We start from the raw sequence: 22845 nt of genomic DNA, 5'->3' as shown, positions 1-22845 counted from the left end.
TGTGTCGACTGAGTGCAAAAGTATCATAAACGATAGCCTAATGTTACAGTCGCTTTCATATAACAATGACCCTTATCAATGTACATGATCAAAGCATACAAAAGGATTGATTGATGTGATGAAAGGGAAATTGAACAGTTTTCCTGGAAATCGATGATGACGGTAGAGATTTGGCACGAGACAAAGATTTTCTCATTGCACTCGGTTGAAATTATTTTATGCGCATGAACCGTTTCGATTACCAACCGGGCAGACTACACAAAACGCAAAGCATGTTGAACGAACTCAAAGAAGTATGTTTATACAGTGTCTCAAAGGCAAATATCTGGACGTTCTTAAATTCAAAAATTGTTCATTTTTGTTAGCAATATTTACTGAACAAGATTGGTGTTTTTTTTTAAGACTTGCTTAATATCTCCAATAATAATTTCAAGGCAACGGAACGTGTCCGGGATAAGGCGAAAGACAAGGAGGAAATGTTTTGAGAAATTTGTACTCTCTTCAGTCAATATATTGCTGATGATACGGCTAAGAGCCGTGATAAATGTAATGAAATAAGTAAATAATAATTTAAAAAAAACTATGCCTCTGCGAGTTTTTTTATTTTTTTAACTATGCCTCTGCGAGGAGAACGAGTCACGGTTCTCAAAAGAACCTGGCTGCCAACCGGTCATACTACAGTCTGAGGAAACTTTTCCACCCAAAACACCTGTCGCGAAGAACGAAGCTGGGCCTAAATCCAACCTATATAGTTCCAGTACTCACATACGCCTCTGAGACATGGAATTTGTAAAACTGACGAAACTACCTTAGCCACGTTCGGGAGGAAGATGCACCGAAGGATTTTTGGCCCCCTATGTGTAGAAGGACAATGTAGGAACCACTACACTGAAGAGCTTTACGAGCTATACCACAAACTTATAGGCGTACAGCGCATTAGACTCGTTAGGCTCCGGTGGGCTGGTCACGTCATGAGAATGACACCGGACGATCCAACCCGTCAACTTTTTTTAGCTCGTCCACATGGACAGAGGAGGCGTGGTAGGCCCAAATTGCGATAATGGCCGGGATAATGGATTGGCTGATGAAGGTGCCCGACCGTGAGCAGTTTAGAGGATTCCTGCAACAGGCCAATACCGCGAAGCGGTTGTAGTGTCGGATAAGTAAGTAAGTATTGCAGTTTTGAAATTGTTGCAATTGTGAACATGTTAAGTTAAAAAGGAAAGCGATGTAATGAAAATAAAGAGAAGCTTTCTAGAGAAGACAATGGATCAATATTACGCAAATCATCTGACAATGTTATGTGGTGCATCGACAATATGTACAAGGACTAATACATCGATATGTTAAATCGAAATCTGGCAAACATATTGAGTATTTAAGGGTATTTTAAATTTTAAAAAATTTAATAAAGCTAAGTTACAGTTCTTCTAGCTAAGTTCTAAAAGTTATAGAAACATTTTCAAGCAAGAACGATCCAGTAAAAAAGGCGTAAAACGAAAAGTATCTGACGCAACGATCAGATGATTTGCTAAATTGTAAAAATGTAATATAAAAATAGGTAACAATAGCAATCCATTGTTCAATTGGATTGTGGATTGACGATATGTGCTTTCAAATGGGTTTTATTTGAAAAGTAAAACAAAAAAAAAAAACAAAATTACCAAAACTTAATCAAGATGTGCAAGACTTGATTATTGCACTCAATTAAACCCATCCACGTTCAATTAAACAAGATAATGATAGAAAAACAAATGTTCCAAAGCACTCTGTTCCCTGCCTGCTTTACGCTTCCCTGGGAATGTACGCAATCAGTTGTGACATCTGCATTGTTGACAGATCATAACCCATCCGGTTATCAACTGCGCTATAGCCATCCGATACCCATCCAATAAATCATTGATCGGACGGATTACAAACAATATGATTAATCAAAAAGTGATCCAAAACAAACGGGCACTGTGTAATTTATCGTGGCAGTTTATTTGCCAACGGGCTTAGCGTTCGTTGACCACAATGAGATAATTAATTTTTTAATTCATCCTATCACAATCTCTACTATTTTCCTGAGCATCAAGCACCTGTGTGCGCGGGTGAAGTATCGGGAAATTATGCTTTAAATTCCACCGGGGCGTACCCGCCAACGTCCGGTGGTTGTTGATAAATGTTTGATTTCGGCAAGTAATTAATAGTCGCTCGGCTCATGCTGCTTCCGGGCCAAATGCGATCGCCACATTGCGAGGTTAATCCCATTGCGGTCCCGGCCGATTATGAGCTACAAATGAATGCACCACACCTTCGCAACGCAGTTTACGGCCGAACCATATTACCCGCTTTGCGATAATTAAGAGTTGTAGCCGACGTTCGATGTTTCAATTCCAGGCGAACATTTCAATTCGCAGCGAAATCGATTATTGCGCTCGATGATGCGCATTCGTTTATCTATCGCTTGGTAAATCATCCGAGTACCATTATCGCTGAACGGTCCCATGCACGTAAATGGGACAGTGCACATCAAGTGGGAAACACAAAGCTACCCCGAGTGGTTCATTGGTTGCAATTGAAGGTGGCTGCCTTTATGTGATTCGGAGTGGAAGTGGAATTGCATTTCCATATGGTTCACGCTAAAGGTCCCCATGGAACGTAACGAGAATAGATTCAGCGAACGGTGGTACCTCATTACAACTATATGCAAAATGATGGGCTGATTGGAAATGGTTAGTGAAGAAATGCGAAGGTTTAAGGGGTGGATTGGAAAACTTGTCTGTAGGAATATTAGTACATGGACAGGATTGGGCAGTACAGTTGGTTGTTCTCCAAAATATTGCTCGTATGGGCAAGGAAAATCCAATTACACATGGTTTGGGTGAAGTTGAGATAGAAGACAGGATATAGGGTTTAATCGGACCATTAATTGTTTTCACGTGTCGTTCACATTAGAGGTACAAGAAATTCAAGAACATTCCACAAAACTTTTTTTTTCAAGTTTTTTTTAAATTCATTTTTGGCGAAAATGTATCTGTTAAGCTTTAGCTCACATAAGTGGATATTAATATTAAAGATAGTGATTCTCTTAGTATTTCAATATCAATTTAAGGATTTTGATCTTGAGGATTTTGATCTCTTACATTCTGATAAAATGAAAAACAAAAGGCACTCTGACCAGCTTACAAGCGGTTGATATGAGATAGATCCTTCGTATTTGTATCACTGTAGCATTAATACTTAACCAATGCTAGTGTAGTGATGTCAATGGCTCGGCAAAAAGGACACTACCCCACAGAAGACCCCATAATGTTGGATGTTCGAATGTCATGGTGTTCCTCGTCGACCTCCACCTGCTCAGGCAAACTATCAGTGTATCATCGTGCAAAGTGTATCCTACAAAGCGGAACTAGCACAAAGAAGACCGATCTCCGAGAGCAGGAAGTAAAAGTCTTCCCCGGTGTACTTCTTCAACAAACGGCTGAGCAGGAAAAGTGCATCAAAAGAATTCCATGTCACTGGGATGGGGTTACACGCACTATGCACTCGGTCGCATGCCGCTTGTCAACTGAAGTGAAGTACTAAGGGTGTAGTGTTGCCGGTAGGTTATTGTGTTTAAAAGCTGGAAAATGTCAGCTAGAGGGTAACTCATGTGCTGTTGGGAATAGTCTTTGTCACAATTGCACGAGACAATAATGCGGTAGAAGATGAAGATGGGCAACGGTAACAACACTGCACGAGCAAATATGTTTCCTCAATCCTGATTCCAACAGATTTAAAATTTTGGAGCAAATCAGAACACTTTGCCGTAGTTTTCAAACCTACTTGATTGTGGATGTGGATTGGTTGAACATGATTGTGATTTCTTTTTAAATGGCTTTTAAGATTCCTGCTTCTACATTGTTTTCAAATTTCATTAGCTTCCTAATAGATGCAACAGCTATTCGAGACAACAGCTATTTCAAAGCAGGATTCAAGCCTCTTTCCTGGAACTTGGAACTTCCTGGAAATGAGTGTAAAAATTAAGCTCAAGTTGTTGGCATTAAGTTGTTTAAAACTACCCTGGTGAGAGCAGGGTACATTGAAAACAAAATAACAAATATCTGTTGGTTTTAACACAGTTTTCATTATAGCTACGTGCATCATTACCAATAATATTGTTACTATTTTAAATTGAATATGTACTGCTGTAAGATTCGTTTACTTCAAGAAAACTTACGTTATGCATTTTAATCATTGTGAAGGATGCTCTTTCTATTTAGCCAAAACTGTCTTTTTGAATTTGAGTTGCATGCCTTCAGTTTGCGCATCAGCAAATGGGGCCAACCTTTTTTCATTCAGTCGACGAAAATGATGCTCTCGTTGTTTATGCTGCTGGCTTACATAATACCGGAAGTGCACAAAAGCTTAGCACTTGACAGTTTCAACCCTTGAGCCGGTCTTTTTAACCTTCTCAGCAACATGCTCGAACACTATCGCCTCTGCCAAAGAGCGCTATTGTGAGCAGGCAATTTTTCACGCCAACCATCACAGACGCGCTTCACCATCACGGCCCGCCTTTAGAGCACGAGCTTATAAGATGTTATCTTTTCCTAGTTTTATGAAGTTTGCGTAACGCTGTGACGTGCCTCCCTTGCTCCCGGGTGGCGAGCGTAAAGCGCGAAACAGCGCGTGGCTGCGATCGCATCCTTCTCGCTGCAACTATGCAAAGTAATTAAAAATCCGGGACGTTGTATGCTTGACGACAGTGCCAACGAATCGTATCGGCTTCAAGTTCTACCATACGGATCGAGAGGACCCGGCGCGTTGCGAATGGACAACAAGGGTAACGTATTCGCTCAATGTCGTTCAACCGACATGGGAAACCTTCTTTGAGCAGTGTTTCGTTCCTGAAAGGCACAGCAATTTGAAGCGTAGTGTTTGCATGGGTGTTTTTTAGCCGACCATGTGTGAGCCCAACTCGAGCATGTATACTCCGTTTTGGGGCAGTTTATTAAAATGCACGAAGGTGAAGGTGAAGATTGTATTCATGAAGGACCGGATGTTTCCAAAAGGTCCTCATTTCGACGAGGGAAAAAAATAAAAATGCTATTTCATACCGAAGCGACATACCTTCTGAAGGCTATGGCGTTCGTTTTGCCAACATAAAAACAAAAAAAAAAGAAACGTACTAGAGCTTAAGCGCAAGCATCCATTAGCCGGAAATTACCCCTGGGATCAGCTAAAAGCAACGGGATGATGTTTACAAAAATAATCAACCTCACCTATGCCGGGTGTCGTTATCAGCGTTAGCGTATGGTTGGATAAGTGTGGTGTGCCGGCTGGTGACGGAACAATTATTTTATGGACCGGTACGGTCTTTTCTGGTCAGTCTTGTTTCATAACAAAAATGTATTTCTCAACCAACGCAAACCGACCCGGTCGCATACTTAATCATGTTATATGGGTTATCGAATTTGAATATCTTTTTTTCGTTAAAGAACGTATAATGTATTCATAGGACACCATCCACATTTATTTGAGAGGATCCTTATCCCTCACCGGCTACAACGGCTCCTTATCCATTAACCGGCTATAACGGCTTTGGATACTGCTATTTGGCTTCACCAGAGGTGCATCGTGGAGGAAGAAGGATCTATTTACTTTAAAAATCAAAAAAAAAAAAAATCAAGATTTTATGCGAATTAAATATTTTAAAACTAAAAACAAAAGGGGAAAATCCCTTTAGCTTTTCCACCAAGGCCAACGATTATTCATACATGATCAAAAGCCATATTTCGTGAGTTTGCTCAACTGCTTCGTTCAACTGCTCAATTACATTCTTTGAAAAATTTAGTATATTAATACAAAAGTAAAGAAATGTAGAAATACACCACGTGTTCACTAACGACTATATGTTGATTTGCGGTTTTAATTCCACTTTCATATTTCTGTGACTGCTCCGGATGTAAGAAAAAAACAGAAGTTTATAGCTTCCTTAGACTTAAAAAAATACCATCAAGTCATTTATATACAAATCATCAAACATCAAATCAAATATAATGCAATAATATAGTGTGTGTATGGGTCTGATTTAATAACGCAGCTCTTCCTACACACTTAAATTACCAGAATAAACATTATCCCACTAAATTAATTTTATAAGTGCATCAAGGTGGTATAATAATTTGATACAACTCAGCAACTCATATAGACAACAGTCAGTTAATTCCTTATGTTTTGTTTTGGAACTTTTAGATACCAAAGTTTAGATTAGTTTTTTTTAGGTTTAGTTTTAGATTTGGAACTTTAGATAGATAATTATAATTTAATTATAATTGAAACACCGCACCAAGATTCTACTAAGCCATCTCGGATCGAAATAGAATTTAACTTTTTTTTCGTCAGACAGACCATTTTTATTGATCAATATTTGTAACATATCTATACAAATTGTGCTCCTATCTATTTGTTTACAAGGATCTATAGTTGTTCCTCGATTAAACGTTTGATGACGGTTAGCATGTTTCGAAAACCCTAAAATTGCAATTTACCGATCCGAAACAACAACAAAAGGTTTCGAAATAAAAACAATTGCCTCGATGGAAGGAACCTATAGCCTGTTTTAAATAATGGCACTTTCCGAGACCGGTAGCGTGGGAACCATAAGCAACTCAACGATACTCCAGCAAATGGGAAATATAGATGCTAAATGATACTGTTTATATCGAGAGCCTTGGGCTTCTAAAATAGGGAGCACGCGAAAAGGACATCGTCCGACCGACTTGCAACTTGGCAAAGTTGTTCTCCCGAAAGAAAATGGAAAGGGAAACCGCCCTCAATTTGTCATCCAACTCCCCCCGGCCTGAGGCGTGCGAAGACAGAGTCTATCTACCTTTTTTCCACGCTCATCGGAAACCGAAACACATTTAACATTTTCTACCAAACCCACCCAGGTAGCACGCTGCTGGATAGCATCGTAATAGCCGGTCGTGTCTACAACTGTTCCGAAGGTGCTGGTGTATGCCCTCGGAACAACGCAATCAAGCGTAGTGTAATTAGAATTTGCATCTAAATTCAACATCCCGCGGGCAACAGCCCTGGGGGCTATGGTAGGTAGTTAGTTTCGCGAAATGTTTTCTTCACCAACAATAACAAAACCGTGTTTGGGTGTGTAGGTGCGGGTGTGTGTGTGTGTGAACAACATTAGTTCCTTTCCAACATGGTAGTCTACTGTTTCTAGTTGGCACTTTCCGTTCGGTTCAAAAAAAAAGACGATAGCTGCTCGACTCCCTCAGCTATCTAGGCTTTGATTTTAGCGTGACGCGTCTCACGGCTTGTTTCATGTTTGATTTCCTTTTATTTTTTCCAATTACCCACCCAAAACCGACCTTTTCCATTTCAAGTGCGCGATTTGACCGGTATCCGGTAGGTTTTTTTTTCTTTCGGCCCGTTTTGTGGCAATCATTCGTAAATTCATTAACGGCACACTATTTGCACACCTATCCGTTGGCGCCTGCCAACCAAATAATGCCGCCATGTACACACCTTAAAATGCTGGTGACCGGACGGTAAAGGGGTTTGCATGGGAGAAGATCGCAATGAAGCGTGGTAATGTAAAGCGTGGTATTATGCGTTGGATTGGCCAGTATAAACCAGGAATGACCTGCGAAATGTGTCTGCTCTGTCATCGTGATCCCCGGCTCGACTGACAAATGTCAAACACAACACAAACAACACATCAGGTGTTGTGGAAGGCAAAGTGGTAAGGTTGATGCCGTGTTCCCCACAGGTGCTTCCAGGAGATGGAGATACTACGGAGTGTCAGCTTTTTTAGAGCTTCGGAATGTCAACAAAAGGTACAATGTCTAGTGTGGAGGTTTGCGCGGAATTCGTTTGATAGATCGATGTTTGCGTGTTTGTTTGAATAGTGCGTTATTTTTACTCGCATGATTCACGCCGTGTTTAATCAGTGTAAAAAGAACGAGAACAACATTGATGATGCGTGGAGTTGATAACTTTGTTGTGGATGGTAAACATGACGCAAAAAGTGGTAAAATTGATGTACAATTATTGTGTGTACATGCATATCTGCTACAGGTACGTGAAAATAGCTCTTTTTGCGATCTTCTGGCATTAAAAAATACTATTCAACGATTACCTTTTACTATTATTAAATACGTTTTTTTTACGTCTCACTTGAACTATCAAGTGTTTTAAGTGTTTTTTTTTTAATTTATTGCTGGTCACATGGATTATATTTGAATATGTTTTGGAGTTCATACTATATCAACTTTGGTGGAATTGCTCACCCTGAATAAATAATGTTATTTAATAGAAGCTCTCTAGCGTCTGATAGTACTAGAACTGACTTTTTATATAATCAAGACCAAGTTATTAGCCTCACATTTGTTGGAGCTCGCTTAAGCAAAGCAAAGGGAAAACTAATTATAAAACTTTCTTTTGTATGCAGTGTACACTCGCACTGACGATGACATTTCCCGAGCTTTTATTGCTTTAAAATGTTTCCTCATTCTTTTTTTTCTTTTGGTTCTTTATTCGGGATCGAGCTCATTGCAAAGTTTTCGTACAGTGTAAACTGGCGTCAAAAAGTCTGCTCTAATGCAGTCATTTTCACTATTCGGCAGACAAAGTGTAGTGAGTCGTACAAATCTTACGCAACACGCCACACACGCGAGTATGTATTATCTGGATTACATCTCCAGCAGAGTGGAAATGTTGGAAACACAAAATTACACTGCACACACACACCGATGCGGTTCCGGGCGGAACGTGTGGCGCTCTAAACCACATGCAACAATATATTTATACACTAAATATTTCAACAGTTCGTGCAACGCACAGGTGCCTCCCGGGTGTACTAACACCCGTCCGGGCTAGTGTACTCAAACGGATCGACCATAGTCCGGCGGGGCAAGGGCAACCCGACGCAAACTCGTCCTTAATTACTTTGTATTTTATCTTGTTTACCTTCCAAAATCGCAGTCTGTCGAGCGAAAGCGTGAACAGTTGTACTTGAAGGATGATGCCTAGGTCGCTCCCGTTCGCGTCCATTCGCTGGACGCGGTGTGTCCGTATCCGCAATGGAGCGACCTTCACGAGTAGGAACCATTCGTGGAAGGTTGGGAGACACTAGCAACTAACTAACCGCTCAACCATTACACTTCCGATAGTAAACTGCAAACACATGCAAGGCGAAACGGTGAAGTGTGCTGATCGCACTGGAACAAAGGTGGAAAACGCTTCGACCGTTACAGGCTCGCAATGAACGAAGGGGAACCCTCGAGAAGAGCAGGAATCCCCTGATGAATCGTGTACTTGAGGCACTATGCGAGAAAACCCGCCATTAGCAAAGGATGTGTGCAAGGGTACGGGCATCTCTTTTTTGTTGGCGCCGTGTCCGGCTAGCTGGGTTAACTTTTTCATTCGTGTTTTGCTTGCTTTTTTGCTGTAGTTGTTTGCGCCCTGCTCGAGGATATCCTTTCGCTTTGCTGGGGCTTTTCATGGCCAGATGCTGCACAACCTAACCTGGTGAAAAGCAGAAATTGTAGGTGAACCGTAAACAACTCACCGAAGCGCATGCTTTTTCTGTTTATTCATCGCAAAACTTCTCATCAATAGCATTGAGAAGAATGTAACGAAATCTAGGGCTGGGCATGTAACAGCACCCTGACCCTGTTGCTGTTTTGCAGTGGATAAAGTTGCCAGGTCCAGAAAAAGCACTGGGAAATTGTATAAAATTGATAATGCCAGTTGGACAAATTGGGTGAGCCCGGGTTCAGCGGGATTGGTGCGACTCTACATAACGGATGGTCGGCTATGCTAATGGTGTAGTAACCCTATGAGCACCAGCCTCAACCGAACAAGCAAACCGATCTGTGAGTGTTTGAGTGCTTGTATCGAGGAGCGCGTAAGGCTTTCGAAATGCTTTGTGCTATTTAGAAAACTTTTCGGATTGAATTTGAACCAAAACTTCCGGTTGGTAAATAAATCAGCATGAACTGTGGGCCGTAAAGCAGATGGCCGGAGCGCAAACATCAAGGATGATGGGTGGGTGGTTTAATGACGGGAAAACTTAGTCGGAACTGTCCTTCCACTAAAAAAAAAAAACTCGGCAGGGTGAAAAATAATAGCTTTAGCATATCGGAAGAAGATATACTTCGGTTGGGCACAAAGAGATACCTGCTATTCTCCAACACCCAGCACCCTTGCCGCCAATGCTCCGAACCTCGGCAGTGCTACCCGGGAGAAACTTAATAGAGATTATTGTGAGCGATTGGGTGAACGAATGCTCCCCAAAACGTACACAACATAAAACCCATTCAATTTTCATCCCGGTATTCCCGGGGTGGAAATTCAATTCGGCACACATCACGTTGCGTGGCGTATCAGTTCCCATCATTGAAATCGAGCAGCAATGCCGGGGTTTTGTGTAGCTACACCACTTCCGTATCCTTTCGGAAGGAATGCTCGCTGTCACTGTCACTGGCAGCTCTGCCCCAAAGGTTTCGGTTGAGTGGCAGACAGTTTGCATAGGAAATAAGCATCCATTCGCGTGTTTTCTCTATAATCTTTTCGTTGAATTTGAATATCCGTGACGGTACGCGGCACGTGTTGGTGTTACCGGGTGCTCATGTTTTGTAGATATTAAGGTGTTACGATACACTACCGAGCGAACCGATTGTGGAATGTGCAACGACAGAATGGGCCCCCACCGCGCATCAGAGAGATGTGTTCTGTTGTTTGCAGTGCTGCACTGTGGTTTTTTGTTGCGAGAGTGTGAAGCGTTCTGACGCTGCTTTTGGATTGCATTCTTTGTTGTCTTTATGCAAACCGAAAAAAATCTAACATTCATGCAATGCATTCTGTCGCGCGGTGGAAATCATTTTCGTTTCTTTTATGATGCTATTAAGATATGTGCGAGATGACTTTGTTCGTTAATCGTTTCGAATACGAGACACAGAAAAAGGTTTTGGTTTTATATTAGCTCTCAAAAGCTGAATTCAATTTCTACTTTTCCGAAACGACGGCATTTATGCATTTGCCGTTAGCCTAACCGTTAACCAGGGCGAAGTGTTGCAAAAGTACATAAAATTTCCTAAGTATTCTGCCACGCAGTCAAATCGAGCAACCGCTTGATTTAGTGTGCAATAGAAGCAGAGACGGCATATGGTGCCGTACCTCGCTGCCTGTCACTGGCGAGTCAATTTAAGACGAAAAAAGTCACTTTTAATGGAATTTTTCCTTCCCCGGGCAGCCATAAAACATGAGCCGTAAAAAAAGCGTACACACAGCAGAAATTTCCAAACATTTATGCATTCTCGCTCGCAGTAAGCAACGATACGCTCTCAGACCAAGTAGGTAGTACTCCGATGGGACCCTGCGCTTACGCCCCTCACTCAATCATTCGGTCTTCCCCGTCATTCGAAACGAAAGTTCTTGAGCCAAAGTTGATATTAGAACACACTCTTACACACATCCACTCCAAAATTTCCTCCCCACCCCAGTATCTTCCCAACCCACACCATCCAACTCCGGGACTTGTTAATCGGAGGACTTATGCATTATACCGTAATTTCCTAATTTCTGCACAAAAAGAGCTATTGCAGTTCGCTCAAGGAGTGCAAGAAATGCTGGTAATCGTTTCTTTTTTTTGTTGTTTGCTTCATTTTATACTTCTTCACAAAAGCACACACATGCAAACGTGTTCGAACGCCGTATAACTACGCGACCGAGCGACGAATCGTCCCGAACAGAAAGGGGAGACCGACGACGAATTATGCTGCAAAAGTGCTCTCAAGTGTTTATTATGCGCCTTTGTCATCGCTCAAAATCCCCAAGAGTGTGGCGGGTGCCGATTTATGTGCCTATGCTCGGTTACCCCACCCGCACATCCCATAGCCGCACGGAAGGCGTACATCACAACAGCAACAACCATCCAGGCGTCTCCATTTGGATGTGGAAGAACAAGAGAGTTGTTCTGCTGGAGAGTTCCTAGTGCCACTTTTTGGTTTCTTTCTTCGTGGTGTTGGGTGGGTGGTGAAAAGGGGAGCTGGGTAGCCAGAGGACACCATGTGGGAGTGTTTGTGCTGGCGATTTTTAATGGCTGCCACGTTCCAACACAGACAGGACCGTTGGCTTTTGCTCACATTAGCTTCCATCACGATCCTTCTTGATGCAGGGCAAGCGTATGCCCGGATGGCTAAGCAAAAAGCAAGAATTTCATAATTTGATTCCTTCCCATTCGTTGACAATGGGGGTTTCCATAGTTTGTTAGAGAAAAAGTTGACTTTCCTTCAAACTTTTTCGCTCCCCACCCCCACTGGGAATCAGTGAAGTAGCAGAAAAACGCATCGCAAAGGATCCAGGAATGAAAGCAAATGGCTGAATGCTGTTGGGATCGGTTTGGTGTGAAATGCGAAAATTGAGTCAACTGCTTGCTGACAGACGTCGCAATTGTGACTTTTGTATTCTTCGAGCTTTTTCTTGCATCGTCAGCTGTTGTGTGAAATTCGCTTGAAAGACTGAAGAACTATAGTTTTCAATTTATCGTCAACGGATTGTAACGTTTATTAACAAACTTCTTATCACGGAATGAAAACAAAATAATTTAAATGAAAATACTGCAGAGCTCCAAGAATTCTTCTATTATTTACAGCGATAAAAGAGTGAATCAAAGTAACAATAATACGTTGTCCAACTCGTTTAAGTAAACATATGATATCAGAGATCGTATTAAACAGATAAACAGAGATATAAAAAAGCTAAGGTTGCTACTCAATCCTATTTTTAAATTCATTCAAACTCAAAGCAACTCTCAGCTTTCAACCGCAAAGCAACGATACACCACAATTTCAGCGCCACTGTTGGCCCAAATATAGTCTAGATCGTGATCTATGTTCTACGTCAAGCGAAACATAACAACCTCCAGCCAAAAGCTTGGCAAACCATCAGATCGATAGATCAAACTATTCCTAACTTGCCCAACGGCGTTACGAAAACTCGCCGGAGTGAGTCGCATGTGATTGGAATCGTTCAGTGCCATAAACCACCAGCCAAGCTTTTTTTTGTAAATCACCAACAGCAGTCATTTATTTTGTCAATTTCCATCACAAATACTGCTGTCAGAAGTGAAGTTCTCCTAAACGTTGCCTGCCATTTTGGTGAATGGTCGTATGAGTGTTTCCACCACCGGAAAATGGCCACGTACGCAACCGATGTAGCATCGTGCATGACCAGCAATCGGAAACATTTCACCGACCACCTCCCATCGTACATCATGTGCAACGTACTGTGAAGCAACCCAACACGAATATGGCGCAGGGTTCGTTCCTGCCAACCGATGTTGATCGACCGCTCCATCGTCCAACAACCAACCATCGAAGGCAAACTCTGCGCAACTCCAATTTATCATGCTCAGGCGACCGATTATAATAGAGGAAAATTCTGTCGATTAAGCCGCGAAAAATCGAACCGTAGTCGTGGGTGGTTTTCCTTTCCTGAACTCTCGAAAGCTCCGTAGTGGACACATGCCATACAAGAAGTGTCTAGGGAGGAACAAATCGGTTTGTGGGTTGGACCGCATCCAACGATCACGTGCGATCTACGCGCACGGTTCGCGGAGTACATGCTTGTGCGGGAAATGGAAAACGCGTGAAAAACGCGACCACTGTCGCGTTGGACCACGTGGGAAGACGGGTAGCGTTTTTATGTTTTATGGGCAGCTAAAACTTTTCTTATCGTTCGAATTGCTGGGTGAATTGTTTTTCCGACGTTTCTGCCGGCCATGTTCATCGTTCGCGTGTTGCTGCCGATGCAACGTACACTTGCAAAGTTTTGCAAGCCGCGTTGGTCCGGTGGAAGAGTAATACGAAAAGTGGAAATAAAAGTATGAAACGCTAAGTTGCGTTTCCGTGCACTCAAATACACACGGCGGTACGTGATTTTGCCGGACGGAGGGACGAACGGACGGGTTGGAGGTGATTGTTTTATGCATATGTGTGTCTGTAATGCGTTGTTTCTGCGGTTCGGTTCGGTTTCAGGCTGTCCGGTGTACCGAAATATTCCTCGCTATCATTCCAGGAGTCAAACGGGCCCGCTGAAGTGAAAGTTCAGAATTTATGAGCTGTAGTTTCGGCGAGGATTAATGTATATCCATGTTGCCGATGCTCAAGCCTGAACAATTTTTTGTCGCTGATTTTGTGCGCTAAAATATCCTTCCGCGTAGGCGACCGGAATGTATCACAACGTGTACCAGAGTTTCGTGATTTTTGCCACACATTGTGGCGTAGTTTTAAACGTTACTTAGGGGAAGTGTTTGAATTGCTTTAACAATTTAATTAATGCAACAATTACATGCACTGTCATTTGAAATGTGTAATGGTTTATGTCATAACACTGATTATTAATGATTACAAAATATCCTAATTTTAAAGTTTAAATCATCATATTTTCTTTTTATATTTCTTTTTCTTAATTGCTGCTAATTTGTAATTCAATATACTGCAAATAAGGAGCTTTTATTGATTTTATGTGAAATTTTATGAAATCAAACCTTATTTGCCAAGAAAGGGTTGCAAATTGACTCAATTTCAAATTTTACGTTTCAATAAATGTTTGATTTACAGCTGTAAAAGTAACAGTGGAAAATAAATATCTGTCGGGGATTGAAACTGCTAGCGATCGCACGTCTGTTCCTCTTGTTCCGCATTAGACAATAAGCGGAAAAGGAACGGTACCACAGTGAGATATTCATTGATTGATCTGAAACAAACCGAACCGACAAGAACTATGCAAAGCCCGTGATTGCCGACAGTGAGGAAAAAATAAAAGAATAATTGATACGCTTGTATACGCTAATGAATTAGTATTTGTCACGGTTAGATTACCGAGAATCATGAGCAAAGCGAGAAAATACAAGAAAGTCATGAAAAAGAGCCGGGAAAAAATCATGCGGAGCTTGGAAAACAAGCTTTCTGATAACGCACCGGGAATCGTTCGTACCAATCATTCGCGGCAAGCGCGCAGTCAAACAGGTGGCGTTCCATTCGTTTAGCTCGACCGACAAAGTGGCTTCTCGAAGTGGCTTCAAACCGTTCGTCCGCCGGCTAGCCCGGGTAGTCCATATTTTAAAACCAAGCATCGCTCGCCATCAGCCTTCGGGACAGATCGCTTACCCAACCGGATGGAGCAAGTCGTCAAGCGGCGAAGGACAAACGAGCACTCAAAGTACAAATCCCCGGATCGCAATTTCCTCCCCATGGGATCATGGGGGATGCTGGGATTAGGGACAACGTTTGACTGTTGGCCGGTGTTTCAGAGCAGGAGCACCGTATCGACACGTTCCAGCGAACTAGGCATTGGGCATGGCCGACCGAATTCAAATGATCGTACCATCTCTTGCGGAGTTAAAGTATACGGTGTCCCGTATGGTTTCCAGCAATCCCGGTAGCTATTCAGTCCAGGAATCTCCAATACATCGGGCTGGCTTGGGCGTGCGAGCCGGCATATTCGTGCCAGAACCGGGTTCATTCATGAATACGCGAATCACACGTTTTCCGCATACACTTTGCGCGCACGTACGCAATGGAAAATTGTGTAAAGTCCCGATGGGGAGCACCGATGAGATTTACCTTACGGAGAATGGTTTCAGCCCTGCCGAGACTTATGGTGAAACTAGATTCGTACCTGTCACAAACACCATCCATCATTGATGTACACATCTGTCTTTTTGTATACCGGTTTTCTGATACTGATTGTTTTGCTTTTCTCTTCTGAATTATTAATATTCTATCACAAAATCAAATCAAGTCTATCAACACAAATTAAATTTCGAAACACTCATTTTACTGACGCATAGAAATGAAGAAAACTGCTATTAGTGGTTTGATATTGTAGATTTAGTGATATCCAAACAAAATAATGACCAAATGACAATTTATGCAGTTTAACGTTGTCCAGAAAATGACAAAAATCCAGTTGAATGATGAGTTAAAGCCGCCTTAATCGTGACACACGAAATATGATATTGTTCCCTTTGATTGCCAACCGAAACGTGTGCCGTTCACATTCCCAGCCAGAATAGCGCGGAATGGGCTTTGGCTAAGTATGGGGAAAGTTGATAAATTTATTGAAATTCCATCTCGCAAAAAAGGCTCCAGCCCAATACCGAAACAAAACTGATACTTTCCCCCACACTACCCTTGTTCGTCGAAAGTTCTGGCTCCAGCTTTATAACCTCCCGCAGAAAAGACCGTCACAATTTTCTATAAAAGCATAAAAACCGGGGCTATAACGACCGCCCCAAAGCTTCTCATCGAATGGGATTGGAATGTCGTCTGCATCGAACGTGTGTTTGTGTGTTCTCTGTTCTAGCTCCGGAACAGACTTCCGGTCACCTAGAACAGCGCGCCAACGCCTCACCCAAACCATCCAAACTCGCCTAGACGGATGGATGTCGGTGGACGTGATTGAAGTTTATTGGCAATTGATTTGAGCTGGAATGGAATTTTCACTTGAATTTCCTTCTGCACCGTCCAACCAGTAGATGCATTACGTACCTTTTGCTGTGCCATTTCTATCTCACTACAAAAAAGGCGATGGGGTATTTGCCACTGGGGGAACGGGTGTACGCGGAGTTTGTCAATGTTTGGTTTTGTTTTTTTGCCAATTTCCTACATTAAAGCTCGTCTGCTCGTGGGGGAAAGACAAAAAATCGATTCATTCATGCATTGGAATAAAAAAACAGATCTCGCGTGCTCGCAGTTTCGGTATCGACCGTATGTGTGAATAAAACGTTGCCGTTTGCATTTGAAGCGTGACCAAAAAAAAAACAGCGACATCAAACATTGAGCCGTGAGCTTAGCGTGACAACTGATCATGAGTGTAATCGTAGAGAGACAGCAAGGAGTTTTTTTTAATTGTAAAAAAGGACATCAAATAATTCTTCGCCAAAATATGTCACCCACAATAGCCGTGCCCACCGTTCGTGCTGGGTGCAACTCAACGAAACCACACACACTGTTAGAAGACGGTTTCACGACCCCGGCACAGCGACAATAGGGTAAAGGATCTCGTTTTTATGCTTCGCCCGGCACATTTTGCGAGATTTACAAATGTATGCGTGTAATTATAAATTTAATTTAATATTCGCAACGCGCCTTACTACACCCAGATCCCTTTCCTGGGCGTCCTTTCCTAATGATACCACCTGTGACAAGCTGGAAAAGAGCTGTGCCAGTGCGGAGGGATATACGTGACGCACCTTGGGACAATGGTACGGGGAAATGGCATTATATTTAGCATAATTGATACATCCCCACCGGCTTAGATGGGTTTACCAGCGTATTTCCTTTGCAGCCTGCGTGTTCGTTAACGAATCATAACATTATTCACCACTTTTCTCACCCGGAGGCTCTCGCTTTCGCACTGTTTTTCTATGCCCTCTTCGGTGCAAGAAAAGCTACTTCGCCCATTAAAAGCGCCTCAAGAAATATGTGTACTTCAAATTAATTATCCAATAAACTTTTCCCGTGTCAGTTCTTGTACGAGAACGTTCTTTTTATTGCCAGGCACCCGCACCACTCATTACCTAGCGAGAACCGGCGTGGAGTCGGAAAAAACTTTGACAATGACATTTTGCATAAAAAAACCAACAAAATGGAAAACATCCTACGGAACCCCGAAAAGTTGGTTGATAGAAAAGTGGATTAATATCCGATTCTATAGCAGGTGGGATGAATGAGCTGCATTTATCAAAGCGAATGATGTAACTTCGCACATCCCACGACGTCTAGTGGGGACCTCCTTTTATCTGTTTCCTTTAACGTACGAACTCAAATAAACCATTCCACCCCGGAATCTGTCTGCGGACATGGCTGTTGAGCGCGTAAGCTTCAGTTGGTGTTGTGTAAAAATAAAATGAGTCCAAGAAAAACAAACTCTGATTGTGGGGGTGGTTTTTTTTTTGTTTTTGGTTCTTTTTCCTTAGTGTTTCATCTCAGCCAGAATCATGATAACAACCGGTGCACGAACGGTAGGGAGAACACCGTAAAGACTTTTACTTAGTGCTTGCAACAGCCGGCACACATCCACAAACCACAACATCCCTTCTTTTGGGGATGTTTTAACTCTTTGCTCGACGGTGAAACCATTTTGCCCAACGAAGGCTTGGCTTGTGTTGCTTTTACAACTCGAAATCGAGCCAAAATCTTGGGCCACGGGGCTACGAGTTACGATCTGGTGGTTATGCCACGCGTGTTTTCCGGAACGTGTTTTCGGCTATAGAAGGGTTATATGCGTTAGGCGCACACTGTTGATTGCTCTTATCGCACCGAATGCGTATTTACGCACAGTACCCCGGTATGCGACCTTTTAGATAAAAAGCGTGTCTTTTCGTAACCAACCTGCAGGTACAGAGCGGTTACGAGGCTGGTAATGATAATAACAATAGTTGCTAGCAGTACTAACGATAATGATAATTGAAGCAACTGCACACATGGGTAGACATTTTCTCGGCAAATTTTTTGATAGACCAAGCAATGCTCTCTATTCCTGGTGACGGATTTAAGGTGGTCAACGCGTGCTGGCACGGTTCCAAAGAATCACAGCTACGCAACACAACAATGCCTCACGTGTTGCATAAATCTTTTGTTTCTTTGCGCCCTTTTCCGTTGCGCCCACTTGCATGCACTTTCCAATACAGCCAATTCCATCCCGCACATGTCCTGTTCGGTAGGGGGCGCACTGTGCCAAGCGAGCGAACGCACTATTATTCATTTTCCACCGAACATCCATTCCGAGCGCACCGGTCGCATGCTGTAAAGCAACGCGCTAGCACAACACTACACTACACTGAAGCATAAACATTCGCATGGTCGCACTTGCACAAAAGCGCCAGGATTTGCGCTACCTTTCCAATTGTTATCGTGGTATACAGTGGAACGCACTGCACGAGCATGGGAAAACACACCACCAGTGGGAACTTTCACAACACACACACACACTCCGTACGAAAGTCGCAGCAGGAAAAGCAGGAAAACACTGTCGCCCGAAACGCACAAAGGTATCCACTATGCGTATCCGAACGAGTCGCTGACCAAACTGAATCGCGTGCTGGCGGAGAGTATGGCGCGTAGTTGTTAGTCCCCAAACGTGACGGGATCTGAACCGAACAGGCGGGATCCGAAGCTCCAACCGATCCGAGAGTATGCGATTGAGAGAATAGCATGGAGCGAGCGTACATAAGCACGATCGCCATCGTGATTTGGAGAGCATGCGACTTTCGTCGGGGAAACGCACTCGTGCTCCAACCCGGTCCAATAATGAAAAGAAATGGATAAGGAGTCTCCTTCCGGTTATCCTTTCTGACAGCTGCCAGTACATACCTGTAAACGAGGTATGATTTTTTTTCTGTTGGGAAACTCGGAAAAATGTTTTTGTCGTTTGCTCGGAACACGACTACCGGCGACGTGTAATGCACGAGCACACTCAATACGAAATGATGGGAGTGCATGGTGATTAGGTTGAGAACTTACACCTTCAGGGATCCCGTTCGTTGCTGGCGATTCTTTGTACAGTGTATGAACGCTGTTTTTTCCTATTTCTGGAATTGGTAGTAAGTATTCAAACTATTTGCCACTCGTCCTGCGGCTGTGGAGAATTCCTCCGTGTTGCATATTTACTCCAAACAAACGCGCAACCCACACACGCTAATAGACACTGAATACAAAAACTTCACATTCAACTAAACCACAGTGAGGATCAAATGGGTGCCCTTTAACCGAACTCCATATCCACCCACCCGTTGGTGCAGCTTCCTTTTTTCTATCACGGCAAAACAGTTCACCAACTGATTGATATGCTTCAGTTGTCCTGCTGCATTCCCGACCCCTAGACTTTGCCCACTCAGCATTCCACTCTGCGGTTTCTCTTCTGAGTATCGTAACAAAAAAAAACAAATACAAAATTGAGAAAGTGCAGAAGTTATGAATTTTTCTACAAGATCTCTGCTTCAGAACTTGGCCGGTGTTTTTTTTTTTGCCACATCCATCATCACCAGCAAAACCGCATTGAACGTGACGGAGGGCAGACAACCTTTCCGACATGATTGAGCGGGAAATCTTTACTCGACTGGACCGGTGGTGGTTGTTTTGATTTTCTTACTCCGCTCCCATTTTCTATTGCTTGTTTGTAAAGAATGTATGCGTGCGTGTATTTAGCCTGGTGGGCTAAAGTTTAGAATATGAATACCCAGGCCGGCACTGTTGGTTTGGTGAAATCAAGGTTCGGTGATGGATAGGAGTTTTCCAAAAACCGGGGGGAAATGATTTTTTTCCTCTTGCACTTAGTATTATTTTAACGGCAGGTACTTCAATCTATGCGAAAAGTACAAACCATGAAATTGTTTATTTTGGGGAAAGTATCAATACGCATGGCGAGATGGGTTTTACCATGTATCGGGAAGTGAAATAGATTGAAGGGCAATGCTCAGGAGTGATGAATTTACTTAATTAGGAGCTATGAGCTATTATCAATAATTGTTGCTTATCTAGTAATGATACATTCTCATTTTCCTAAATATTGATTTATGTTTAAAAATGTCCATAAATGTATTCAATGAAACTAAACATTGACTCTGTCTATCCCGGATGCTTATAAGCATTCATGACTCAAGTTTGGCAAGGACAAAATGACGAAAAGCGCTCTACCGTCGCACAGATACAAATAAATAAATTAATCTAGCAAGATAGCCAACACTTCATGTTGATATTGTCATTTATCTAGCATCATGATGCCATGGTGCGTCGACTTAGCCGGGCGTATTTACCACTGTACATAGTTCGGATCGGATATTGAAAATCGCTATGATCGGTGAAAACTCCCTAGTTGACTACATGAACGACCATACAGAGAAGGAATACCTTGATATCAATAACTAAATTTGAATAAACATCGTTATCGCCAAACCTATCGTCATTATCACCTGACGACCATCGTCCGTTATGAGGTTTGCCGACCAGTGCGGTCACAGCAGCACGTTCTGATGTTTTTGAGACGACTTGTATGGTTCTTGTATCATTGACAACAGAACGTCGATAGATGCAAAATAGCCATTCATTGAAATCATAAGCTGCTTCTGCGAAAAGCCCACAATAAAATGTAAATTTGTATTATTCAACAGGTATTTAAGACATGACCTGGCGGATAAAATGAAGGTAAATGAAGGTAAATAAAATTGAAATTTCTGTTGATATAACTACGAGTTTCTTCATTAATTCATTTTTTTTTTCAAACCATTTAAGTAAGCTCTTATATGTATTCCATGGTCATGGATGTTGTAAAATTGGTTTATTCGTGCGATAATTCACATATAACCTGTTTTGTACATTGTTATACACTTCAACTCTATCATGCAGTAACAAAATGTTCAAAGTCAGTTAAAAGTTAATGTTATCGTTTTTTAAACGAAATAATAAACATTCAAGCGGTGGAGTCATTTTTCGCACTATTGATGCAATTGACACTAATTTTCTTATCTACTTGTTGCGTTCGCCATAACACAATAGAAGCCAAAGGGCAAAGCAAAGCACCCATTATAACCATTTACGAGAAGTCTAAACTAATTTTCCACAATCAATTTTCCACCATGCATCTATCTGTCGTCATCACACTTTACTTCACATTTTGATTAAGAATGGTTTGCGATGCCCAGAACAAAAAAAAACTCCGAAAAGTGGAGCACTAAGCCTTAAACCCTTCCCAACAGACATGAAAGAGCCTAGGTACATACTACGCCAAAGCACACATTTGCGGCGCACATTAGCTCTAGACAGGAATTCGATTAATTCTCTCCGGCTCAATGCTGGCGTTTTATTCAATCGAAGCTATATCGCACAAATAGCTTATTAAACTGAAGCTTCTCCGGTTCTGCATGGGTTTCCGTCCACACGAGAACAGGAAGAAGTGAACGCGGCAAAGAGCGACAAGGCGATCGCGTCTGATGTATCCAAATTATGATTGCTTTTGCCTTTACCCCACACTCGCTCAATCGATATCGAGCGCGCTTTCCCGTCAATTGATGCAGCATCGCTACAGCACCATTCTTCCGCTAAACCTTTCGCACTATAGCGTCATCCATGAAGGTGATCTATTTTTCACTGTGCGTCGCTCGCTGAAGTTCAAGCACGATCGAACGTGGAAAGGGCACCCAACCCATCGGCATCGGGTGCTATTGAGTCGAGCATCTCCTGAAATGTTGGGTTTTGCATCTTGCCACGTATTGTTTATTGGTGCTACGTAGGCAACTTTCCATCCGTCTGACCTTCCACAACAGGGCTGACAGAGAACCATTCGCAAGGAGTGTTCTAAATAAAACGCTCCGCTCATAATCATAATTCCTAAATCGTGGCCATCTGGTCTATGAAATGACGAATCAACGGCAAGATACAGCTTTGCTCACCAACGGTCCTAATTGTTGCATAAACATAACCATTGAACTTGAACGGCTTTGGAACAGTTTTGGAGTAGTCGATTCCGTTTACTCTAACGAACAATCGTTGAACAAACATGGCTGTCCACGCGGTCGACCATTGCCAGCAATGATGCCAGATACATGAAAGCATCAACAATACATGCACCATACCCAATATCATACCGGTGGAGCAGGGAATACCGGAAAAGTACGGAGCACATAGAATAGCGTCCGGTGGTAATTTCCGACCCAATCCCACCGACGAATTCTCCGAAAACATTCCAACAACACAACCAAGGTGTCACCGGTCGGGTCGGACATAAATCGTACTGCAATGTTCTCCGGGGTTAGGGATTATTTATTTATGCGCTAAATTACAAATCTCCATG

At 42.5% G+C, this 22845-nt stretch overlaps 1 protein-coding gene across 1 annotated transcript in view; it reads right to left on the bottom strand.

Moving 5' to 3' along the window:
• LOC128712561 (thrombospondin type-1 domain-containing protein 4) overlaps positions 1-22845 on the bottom strand; it is a 71357-nt gene that overhangs the window by 14360 nt on the left and 34152 nt on the right. The window lies entirely within an intron of this gene.

Source organism: Anopheles marshallii, chromosome 3, assembly GCF_943734725.1.
Source record: "Anopheles marshallii chromosome 3, idAnoMarsDA_429_01, whole genome shotgun sequence".
Classification (NCBI taxonomy): Eukaryota; Metazoa; Arthropoda; class Insecta; order Diptera; family Culicidae; genus Anopheles; species Anopheles marshallii.
This window is presented reverse-complemented; position numbering and strand designations above follow the sequence as displayed.